General features: G+C 42.1%; 1 long non-coding RNA gene across 1 annotated transcript; it reads right to left on the minus strand.

The window, feature by feature from the left end:
- Positions 1–5842: 5842 nt before the first annotated feature.
- LOC129631589 (uncharacterized) lies at positions 5843–8753 on the minus strand. The gene is made up of 3 exons (XR_008704128.1): positions 8664–8753; positions 6706–6818; positions 5843–5937 (listed from the first exon to the last, which is right to left on the minus strand). It is a non-coding gene; the product is annotated as an uncharacterized LOC129631589 (long non-coding RNA).
- Between the last annotated feature and the right edge of the window lie 1027 nt (positions 8754–9780).

Genomic DNA, 9780 nt, shown 5'->3' on the forward strand with positions numbered 1-9780 from the left:
TGCGAAACCTTTACTTGCAGCATTGGAATTCTTGGTTACAATGTGTAGGATCTAATTCCCTGATCAGGGACCTTATCTGGGCCCCCTGTACTGAGAGCATGGAGTCTTAGCCACTGGACCACCAGGGAAGTCCCAAAGATAGTTCTTTTGTTTGGAAACTTGTCCTATGTATCTTGTTGTTGATTTGTATCCTTGACTATCCTTTGTAATAAACCAATAATCTAGTAAGTAAAATGTTTCCCTTAGTGTTGCGAGTCACTCTAGTAAATTAATCCAGTCCAAGGAGGGGATCACTGGAACCTCCAATCTATAACCAGTGGGCCAGAAGCACAGGTAACAACCCGAGCTTGTGATTGGTATCTGAAGTGGGGGTGCGGGGGCCAGTTTTGTAGGACTGAGCCCTTAACTTGTGGGATCTGACACTATCTCCAGGTAGACAATGTCAGAACTGAGTTAAATTGTGGGACATCCTGCTGGTGCCCAAGCATTGCTTGTTAGTGTAGGGAAGCTCTCTCCCCATATTGAAGGTGGGTGACAGAACCATTATTCTCATACAAACATCAAATGAACAAGTGTCAAAGATTTCATTTAACTCCTTATTGAAAGAGAATTCAAAGAACAACTATATTTGTAGATCCTAAATATTGAAATGAACTTGTGACTCATGTACAATGTAACATGCTAGGCTATATTTCAAGGATTCTAAAATGAGGAAGACATGGGAATTATGCACCCTTATGCAAATAAGACCAGTCTTACTTTGCTGCTGAAAGGCTTGTTATCAGTCATCTTTTCTATGTAACAAGCCACCCAAATGGTTTAAACAATAAAAATTACTTGGCTCATCTGTCTCTGGGGTGATTGGGAGTTTCTTCCGGCCTAGTTTGGACTCAGCAGGCTGTAGCTGGAATTGCTCATATATCTGAGCCTTGTGGCTCAGTTGGTAAAGAATCCACCTGCAATGAGGGAGACCTGGGTTCAATTCCTGTGTTGGGAAGATCCCCTGGAGAAGGGAAAGGCTACCCACTCCAGTATTCTGACCTGGAGAATTCTATGGACTATATAGTCCATGGGGTTGCAAAGAATCAGACACAACTGAGTGATTTTCACTTCATTTCTGCAATCACTTGGTAGATTAGATGAAGACTCAATCCTATGGCTTGTCTGAGATGTCCTCCCCTGGGACAATTTTCCATGTGGCTTCCCATCCTTCTACAAGCAAATCACTAGCAAAATTCTCTCAATGGAGGTAATTAGAGCTGATTCTAATTAATTATGTGTGTGTGTACATGCATGCTAAGTCGATTCAGTCGTGTTCAACTCTTTGCTACCCTATGGACCATAGCCTACCAGGCTCCTCTGTCCATGGGATTCTCCCCGGCAAAAATACTGGAGTTGGTTGCCATGCCCTCCTCCAGGGGCTCTTCCTGACCCAGGGATTGAACCCAAGTCCCTTATGTCTCCTGCATTGGTAGGCGGGTTCTTTACCACTAGTGAAACCTGGGAAGTCCCCTGAGTTTGTTCACATGGTGTCAATGATACGGTACCAAGAGTGTGAGCAGAACCACACAAGGCCTCTTAAGACAAGTGGCAAAGTGATTCTAGATTCAAAGGTTGGGGGAATAGACCTCACGTCTTCATGTGAAGAGCACATCACCAGGACATGGATACAGGAGAGAGGAAGATCACTTAACTCATGCAATTAATCTACCACAGGTCCTTAACTTATGAAATTTCACTCTCCAGGGCAGGAGGGAACTATGACATAAACATTTGCCTTACAAAGCAGACACGGACGCTGCCCTAGAAGCCCGTACTACCAACAGATACAGACAGAAAAGACAGAGGTTGAGTTGAGGGTATCTGGTAAAGCTTCACAGGTGTGTGATTGGAGCTGTTTTGAAAGATAGGCAGAAAACTTCCTTCAAGCAAAGGTGAAGATGGTTGAGGGGAGTCTGACAGAGCAATAATTGAAAGTCAAAAGCTGTGCTTCATGCCTTCTCTCTAGACTTAGCATCATGGCAGCATCCACAGAGAAGGAGGACAGGGTGGTTAACAAATGGGGGCTCCAATCTTGGTTTTCCCACTTAAAGACAGAATAAATAGGTGTAAGGCACTCCCCTCTCTCTGAATTTCCTTTCTTCATTCATATAACCCTAGTCCTGATCTGACTACATAGTAAGGAAAAAGCACCAATCAGAAATCTTGAGTAGGGTCTTGTAAACAAAACGGAACTTCAAATGAGAGACTGAGATGACTGAGATGCATGGTATGCAATCAGTTGAAGTTAATATTAATGTAATGTTCTTTAAATAATTATGAAGATGAAAAACAGCAGAAAAGAAATATTTGTACATAATGTGAACAGGCAATTGTTTGAAGAAGAAATATGAGTGACTAATAAATATATAAAAAGATGCTTCACTCCTCACTACTGATTGGGAAAACACAAACTAAATAATGATGTGATACCAGTTTTTTTTCTTTAAAGTTGGTAAAAATTTAAAGATTGATATTATCTAAGGTTGGAAGAAGTGGGAAAATGAAACCTATAGATATTTTGCATAGTGTGTATAGACTGTATCAAAAATTTAATTGATTTATATCCCGATCCAAACACTCTATGCTTAAATGCTTATAGGAGTCCATACACAAACACACACACACACAGGCACACATGCACACATATACATGCATGAACGTGTATATGTATTTATGTATATATACACATAAGTATACATATCCTTCCAACAGAATATTGATTCAGCATTGTTTATAATAAGAGAAATCTGAACGCATCCTGAAAGTGAAAGTCGCTCAGTTGTGTCTGACTCTTTGCAACCCCATGGACTATACAGTCCATGGAATTCTCCTGGCCAGAATACTGGAATGGGTAGCCATTCCCTTCTCCAGGGGATCTTCCCAACCCAGGGATCGAATCCAGGTCTCCCACATTGCAGGTGTATTCTTTACAGTCTGAGCCACCACGGAAGACCTAGAAGTCTCCAATTAAACCAAATTTTTACATAAAAGCCTCAGCATATTATTGAAGGGAAAAAAAAGTTGCAGAAAAATATAGGAAGTATACATACATCCTATATATATACATATTACATAAAATAATTTCATATCCTACTTTCTTCAAAGGTTGCGATGCTAAAATGAGATAATAGATATTAAAGTGTTTTGAAACTGTGGTTGTCATTGAGTCACTAAGTCGTGTCTGACTCTTTTATTATCCAATGGACTATAGCCCACCAAGCTCCTCTGTCCATAGGACTTTCCGGGCAAGAACACTGGAGTGGGTTGACATTTCCTTCTCCAGGGATCTTCCTGACCCAAGGATTGAATGCACATCTCCTGCATTGGCAGGAGGGCTTTTTTTTTTTTTTTTTTTTTTTTACTACTGAGGTGCCAGGGAAGCCCAGTTTTGAAACTGTAAATTGCTTTAAATGTTAAGGCATATGTGAATTCAGCTTTAAAAACATTTAGAAATGTATTAATTTATTTCAAAGCTCTATGGCTTCCATTTAGGACATACATCTGATTTTTCCCAAGGAAATGAGGAAATTTTGTAATGGGAGCCTTGGCAAAGTAATTTTGGTGCACCAGAAATGAAAACAAATAATGGCCCCGACTGCACCTATCTAATTTTTCCTTAGAGAAGACAATCAACTAGCAATGACAATATTTCGCTCTCCCCTCTCAGCCTTTCTCTTCCCTGAGCAAACAGTTAAACTGGATAACAAACTAGTAAAAAATAATTTGGAATCTGGGGCACGATTATGGCCAGGAAAGATGCTGATGATCATTTCATGTGATCAGAGGAAAACCTAAAATAGAACACTCTTCAATTACCATAATTTCTACTGTCATCGCAATTTCTGTACATAAAAGCCTTTGGTCTGAGTCACAACAAATTTATCTGTAAATTACACAATAAAGGATGGGGAATGGACTTTCCTTTAAAAGAACAAACAGAATCAGTCATTTATGAGGACATCTTCATCTTAATCGACATGTAAGTGCAACCAAATGCAGACTCCATTATTGTATAAAGTTCTGAAGACTGTCACCCAAACCCACTCCCACCCTCTCCCAAGTTTAATTAAACCAGTATCACACTGAGACTGGAAGGAAAACACAATGATACAACAATAAACAAACATTAATCATGATCATTACATACATTTTATTACATGAAATAAATAATACTGTGGAGCTTTCACCAGCCGATACAGTGCTTCCTCTTGGATAACATCCTAAGGCAATTGAGGGGTAAAATAATACTAATAATGATAATAATAATTAGTATGAAAAGGAAAAAAGGGGCTTATCACCACATAAAGCAGAAACCGTATCCTCCTTCACTTATATTAATCTCATATTTGCTCATTTCTGGTTTCTTCTCACAGAGATAAAGGAAAAGTAATTTTTTATTTGTAGCCTAGCTTGGGTGTATATAATTCAACTCTAATTGCCCCAGGGCAAGGAGATTCAGGGAAGATTCAGTCAATATTCAATACACACTTATGGGACTCTACCAGGAAATAGGGGAGGGAGTTCTGAAGACTCGGGCTGCACAGGAGCAGGAATAAAAAGAAGAAAAGGCCCTTGGCAGGACTCAGGGCAATGGCTTTTGTCTTTGCTTGAGAACAGACCAAGTCTCCAGTGTCACTCTGTTCAAGTCCTTTTCTAAGCTGACCTAAGGATCTCCCTGGTCTGTTTCTGAATCAGGAATGAGCCCCCTTGGAGGAATGTTCTTTTGTTTTTATTTCCAGAGGACTTCTTGACATTCTTTTAGTGTAAAGACCACACTGGGAAGGCCCACTAAATGTATAACATGGCTGTCCAGTCCTACCTCTACGTGGAAATGACAAAAAATAGGTCCTTTCCTGCAGAGATGTCCATGCAAAACCACTTCAACAGGCAAGACGTGAATCCCACTCTGTCCTGCTGTTTGGCTGGGGGCTGCCCATGATACCATCTTAGAAAGTCTGACACCAACACAAAGTCTGTTACAATGAACAAAAAGATCCAACCTGTGGGCTTCATGATATGAAAACAGAGTATCAGGCTGAAAGTGAAAGTCGCTCAGTAGTGTCCGACTCTTTGCGACCCCATGGACCAGCCTCCTCTGTCCATGGAATTCTCCAGGCAAGAATGCTGAAGTGTGCTGCTCTTTCTTTCTCCAGGTGATCTTCCTGACCCAGGGGTCGAACCCAGGTCTCTTGCATTGTAGGCAGACTCTTTACCATCTGAGCCACCAGGGAGAATATTAGGCTAAGAAATATTAATAGCTTTTGTCCTTTCTCAACTTCTGGGCATGTAATGGCTCACAGGGGTGATGGAAAATTCCACCTCAGTCTTCTAGTGGGAATTCTGGAGGAAGAATCCCCTGTCATCTTTTGTGAAGGAAGGAGGAAGGTATTGCTATGTGAGGATTTACTTTTGACTCCCTCTCGAAAGTTTCCTCTGATTGTTCTAATCCTAGTCCTGCTTGGATGAGCTAGAGTTTTAGTGGCTTTATGATTCAGGGGCAGGCTCTGCTTCCAGGTTTAAAATGGGAGCTGTTGAGCTATGAGCATGAGTCGATGTGCCTTTGGATCCTGGCTGTGGTCTCTTGCATAGTCTCCTTGGAGCTGCTTGGCTTGGCTTTCAACCCAGTTGGGAAATATGAGAAGCAGGCTCAACTCGGGTGTTGCCCTTCCTCTGGCTAAGGTATGGCTCCCTCCTCCTGGGAGCCGTTGGTGCGGAAGCTTGGGAGCCACTGTTGCTGCCTGTGGGGATGGCATTTGACAGCCAGGGACAGAAGACAGGCAAGCGTGACTGGGGTTCCCCTCTCCTGGCCTGTGGCCCTTTCTGCAGGATATTAATGTGGAACGTGACCAGTGTTGAAGAGGCCGCTGATGTTCCCGCCACTCCCCCACCACAGACCTTTGGGACAAATGACAAGAGAAGGAATAGGTGAGTAGACACACTCCAAGCCCACTCCTGTTGCAGTCCCTCAGGAAATGTCGCCTCAGCCTCTGCCAATGAATTTCTAGGGCTGCCTCCATCATAAATACTCTGATTAAAATGTAAATTTAGCCAACCTATCAGCTTCCCATTAAGGGGACTCTTTAAAAACGCCGTTAATCAGCTGAAAGATATGTAGTGAAATACCACTCATCAATTATAACTGCTTATGACAGTTAACAAAGCTTTATATTTGCCCCAAACATGTGCTGATCTATCCATTATGCCAAGGTTCACTCTCACGCTAATTGTACATTTTCTTCTCTAATGCATTTTTGCTGTTATCTCATAGGCTAATGAAAGCCAGGAAATCAATAAATATAAATTATACATGCAAAGAAGGACTGCTGCAAACATAAAGTTTCTAATTAATTGCACTTGATTAATTTATATCCTTTAATTATCTTGCTAAGCCACAAACAACATAAATATCTCTGCAATCTGGTTATTGCTATGTCAGTCATAAAAAAGCAGACACAGTAAATCTATGAAATCTAGCAAACTGCATTGCCAGAAAACATGGAATGGCATAACCCATAAATATTATCGGACTTACTCAAGACACCGATGAATAATTTCAGCGTGACAAATTAACACTAAATATGTTGTATGGTTATTTGACGAAGGTTATAGTGATGTGATAGGTTTAAATCGTGCATATGGAGTAAGCAAAAATGTAGATCTTACCAATAGGCTTATAACAAAATCTGCCCAAACCGAGGTGGAGCACTGTAGCTAATGACCCGCACACAAAAATCCAGTGTGTCGTTGTGCAAATGGAATACTTTCTGCTGGTCAAGCTGAAAGGCAAATTGTGAATTACTTGGCTTATTCATTTCCCTTTGATAAACTTGATCAACAAAGAATAATCCCACCTCTTCTGCAAAGGCAAAAGTAAAATGTAGGAATTTAAATCCCAGGAACGTGACACCAGGTTGGGAAGAGAACTGAATGGTGCATTCTGCCATTGTCTTAAGAGATACAACTTTTACATGGAAAGTGGTTTCTTTTTATCCACATCCCCCCCCCCCCTTTTAATTTTATCTGACTCTGCTAAGCCAGCCATCTGTCACTGATCTGAAATCTAATCCTCTCTGTCCACCGGGCGTGCCCTTTGTCCTAGGCCACCGCATATTACCAACCATCTATATCTACAACTTTCATAAATGTGTAAAAAGAAACTGTATCTGTCCTCAGCTACACTCAGACAAAGACCATCTGTCAGCCACTGCAGCTATTCTTTAAAAAAGAAAGCATCCAAAGGGATTTGCCCTTTACCAAGTAAACCCACTTAACCCTTCCAATAAGATTAACTGTTATTTGTTTCCATTAAATAAAAATGACCATGCTAATATACATTTAATAGTTCTGTAACAGTTGCAGGAAGATCAGCTCTCCTGTGGATATCTTTTGTAGATAAAACATACATGCATATAAACACCGGAATTATGACGGCAAGGAGATAACCTATAAAGCATAAGGATGTTTTTGCTTCCTTCTTCCAGGCTGGGGCTATGAAAGAGAAGCCAACATAAAATATAGAAGCCAGAAAGTGCCTACTCTCCTGGCCTTCAATTTTACAGTAAATAGCACTTCTGGATATAACATATGGTTGAACACATACAATTATTAAGATTCAGAGGCCATCCTCTGACTTCTGCCCTCTTATCACTGTACATTCTTGGAGACAGTTTTATGGCTGTTACACGGCACATTTCGAAAGTCTATATATGTGTGCTTTACAGATACATGCTCACTAGGTATTATTGTAATTATGGGAAATTATTTGGCCGAGGGAAATAACTGCCATTTCGTGACACTAAAGCCGAACTACGGTAACCTTTGGGGATTTCTGTCTCCTGTTTTCATCCTGAAGACTGCCAGAGTTGTCTGACTTGGCATTTGAGAAGCGAAACAAATAATGCATTTGCTTCTATGGAAAAACCCAGGTGATGTTTGTGGACAGATTCCTCCAGGATAACCGTGCTTTTAAGGGTGCCTCCTCAAAGTATGTAGGCCAAATTCTGCCTATAGGGCAGCTGAGATATATGAGATCTTACAGAAAAGCCCAAACGGACTTTTTGGCCAAGACTATATATATATCTCTATATAGGGGTGTGTGTGTGTATTTTTATTTTTAACATAAGCTTAATTTACCACCAGCTTCTGTAGCCTTGACAGGCCCTTTGTGTGCCCAGAACTCCCTGTTTTTCCACTCAGGAGCTCCACGGATTGAGAGAACCAGGGTTTTTGCAGATAACTGGGGTTGGGTGAGCAGATGAGCCCATGGATGGCAGGCAGGCCACAGGGAAGACGCTCCGGGCCTTGGCCAGGCTCCCCTGCCGTGTTGGCTGTGGAGGTGGCAGGGGGTGGGCCTGGAAGGGCAAACTACCAGGCAGATGATGGCTTTGTTTTTCCCTCCTGCTGAGCTTCTAGGTTTCCACCCTTACAACATTTTACACAGTGGAGCATTTACTCAGTTTCACGGGAAAATCCAATCTAAAGGTTCCCAGATCCAAACAGATACACCTGGCATTTGGCAATCGGCGTCTCCTTTCCTCCTCTCCTTGAGCTATGTTCTGGTCTCCCCCAAATGCTCAGGAGTGACCTGCAGACCCCCTGCCTACTTTCGGCTTGACCCAGACCTCTGCCGCGGAGTGTGCCCTTCGGCTTCTCTTCCTCTGGAGGCCCCAGTTCTGGCACCCGACGTCCAGCTTCACAGCCGGCTGGGAGCTAAGCCCTGGTGCCCTCTCCGTAGGAGGGGAGGAGTCTTGTCCTGCCTTCAATGCGAACGCCGCAGTCTCTACGGAGACAGGTAAATCTCCGGATGCTGCGATCAGATTGCTGAGGGGGATCCGCTTCCGATGCCTGCCTCCTGGCTCCTCCGAGGTAATGAAAAGGCAGGCCCGTGACAAGTATGGCCCCCGCGTGTTCCCCTGGCTGATGGTTGGAAAAATACCAATGCGTCCAGCAGGCAGGAAGTATGGATCTCCCAGTAGAGTTCACTAGATTTGTCATTTTCGATTTAACCGCACCTAGGTAGCGAGCCGACTCACTAGGTTTGACTGCAATTACCTTATCTTGCCTATTTTTAGTGACAGGACCAGATTATTTTAAGTGCATTTTATAGAAAACCCTTCTTTACTGAAGTATAAAGACTGTAATAAAGACAATACAATGTTTTGAAACTGTTTTAAATCCTTCACTCAGCGTTGCTTCTACAGATTTAACATGTAGGGGTTCTAATCTTACTGCTACTAATTAGAGCTTTAGTGTAATTGTGCCAACAGGGTGCTTGGCATAATAATTACTATTGAGAGATTCTGGTGGCGCAGTAACATGCCGACATAATGCAGATATGTCTAGGATTACAGTGCAGTCACCTCTGTATGTTGATTCAAGTTGGATTTTAACCAAGTAAGGGGTTATTTTGCCTTTATAATAAAGCTTAAAAGGCATATACATATGTATGATTTAGGTATCCATTTTTCCTCTTTGAGTCTTTTGAATATTAATTAGCAGGAACCTCAGAAGGCAACAGGAACACATTCCGTTTCAAGTATCTCACAATTTGGGGCAATTCACTCTGTGAAGAGAATTGTCCATGCCTGTGTGGCAGAGACTCTAATTTTGATGCAATGGTGCACAGCGCCGACATTGCTCCCAGGGTGAGGGTCTCTCTCTAGAGAAGTCCTGCCTTGTTCAAGCAGAGAAAGGAAATGGGGGCTCAGGGCCCACGAGGATCTGCATTTGGATGGAACT

This window comes from Bubalus kerabau, chromosome 17, assembly GCF_029407905.1.
Source record: "Bubalus kerabau isolate K-KA32 ecotype Philippines breed swamp buffalo chromosome 17, PCC_UOA_SB_1v2, whole genome shotgun sequence".
NCBI lineage: Eukaryota > Metazoa > Chordata > Mammalia > Artiodactyla > Bovidae > Bubalus > Bubalus kerabau.